At 33.5% G+C, this 1,747-nt stretch overlaps 1 non-coding gene across 1 annotated transcript; it reads left to right on the top strand.

Moving 5' to 3' along the window:
• Nucleotides 1-475: 475 nt before the first annotated feature.
• TRNAA-UGC (transfer RNA alanine (anticodon UGC)) lies at nucleotides 476-548 on the top strand. The gene has a single exon. It is a non-coding gene; the product is annotated as a tRNA-Ala (tRNA).
• The last annotated feature ends 1,199 nt before the right edge of the window (nucleotides 549-1,747 follow it).

The following is a 1,747-nucleotide window of genomic DNA, read 5'->3' as shown; positions in this document are numbered from 1 at the left end:
AAAGAAAAGAGTACGCGTTATGTTTAAGGCGACAAAAAAGATTAAAAAAGGGTGGACACAAAAGCATACATGTTTCTCGCTCAACTATTTCGCTCTATGACTCAAGTACCATAGTTGTATGGAGAGTATGTATGAAATTTTATGACTTTTGATTCAATGTATAAGTCTGCTATTTATTCTATTGACAAGATAATTGTCGACGGAAGTTATGACCACTAGGGGCTCGTTGCATTTTCTCCACGTTCAGTTCTTCAGGTTCCTACTTGTGCGCTTAAGTGTTTTTCAAGTTGTTATCTTTTTGTAACCCACGTTGAGTGGTAAGTACTTTTCCACTTCTTCCACTTCGTCACGCCCTCTCGATGATAACTGCTCCAACGTGTTATCAACGATGGACATCAAAGCTTTGAGACTTATAAACTTACCAAGTCTTTTATACCATATTTTTTGGTCACCCAATCCCTTTGTATAAAATCAAGGGGGTGTAGCTCATTTGGTAGAGCGCTCGCTTTGCATGCGAGAGGCACGGGGTTCGATTCCCCACACCTCCAATTAATATTCATTTAAGTTTTAATTATATTAAAATATATGTTAATACTTCTAATTGTTATCTAGTTTGCTTTTAACCAAAGTCTAATTTTAAATGTTTTGTTAACAAATTCCACCAAGGCACTCTTTAAGGATTATATATTAAGAAATTACTTTTTTTAAAAGTCAAATAGTTCAATTTGCAATGCATTTATTGTACAAACTTTTATAAAAACTTAGTTTTTAATATTCTGAAAGCGTGCCACAAAGATTCTTAAAATAATCATTAGTGTAGTTTCAATTAATAATAAAAATTAATTTTAAATTTTTTAAAATATTTAATTTTTAATTAAAAAAATATTGTTTATTAAATTTAACAAATGACAATAATAACTGTCATGAATATCTTACTTTTGTCTATATACAATATATTTTTTTAACTTAAAATAAAAGCTTTATCTACTTACCGGAGTTTTTGGTAAACAATCACAAGTATAAAATTCAGTGAGAGTAACTCGGAAAATCTCCAAAGCTATTTCTGCAAACAACTTGCACAAAGACACATGCGTGTGAAGTGAATGTAGTGTGACAAAAAGACTTTAAATGAAGTCAAGTTGTAATAAATGATAAGGGAGAAATGTAGTAAATAACGTTAAATAAAGCAAAGAAAAGAGTACATGTTTTGTTTAAGGAGACAAAAAAGATTAAGAAAGGGTGGATGCAGAAGCATACATGTTTCTCGCTCAACTGTTTTTTCTCTATGACTCAAGTACTATAGTTGTATGGAGAGTATGTATAAAATTTTACGACTTTTGATTCAATGTATAACTCTGCTATTTATTCTATTGACAAGATAACTGTCGACGACGGTTATGACCACCAGGGGCTCGTTGCATTTTCTTCATGTTCAGTTCTTCAGGTTCTTCCTAGTGCGGTTAAGTGTTTCTCAAGATGTTATATTTTTGTAACCCACGTTGAGTGGTTACTAGTTTTCCACTCCTTCCACTTCGTCACGCCCTCTCGACAATAACTGCTCCAAAGTGTTATCGACGATGGACATCAAAGCTTTGAGACTTATAAACTTACCAAGTCTTTTAGACCATGTTGTTTGGTCACCCATTCCCTTTGGTTAAAATCAAGGGGATGTAACTCATATGATAGAGCGCTCCCTTCGCATGCGAGAGGCACGGGGTTCGATTCCACGCACCTCCAATTAATATTC

The sequence above is a fragment of the Lathyrus oleraceus genome, chromosome 6, assembly GCF_024323335.1.
Source record: "Lathyrus oleraceus cultivar Zhongwan6 chromosome 6, CAAS_Psat_ZW6_1.0, whole genome shotgun sequence".
Classification (NCBI taxonomy): Eukaryota; Viridiplantae; Streptophyta; class Magnoliopsida; order Fabales; family Fabaceae; genus Lathyrus; species Lathyrus oleraceus.
Note: the sequence above shows the minus strand (reverse complement) of the source record. Positions and strands in the feature narration are given on the sequence as shown.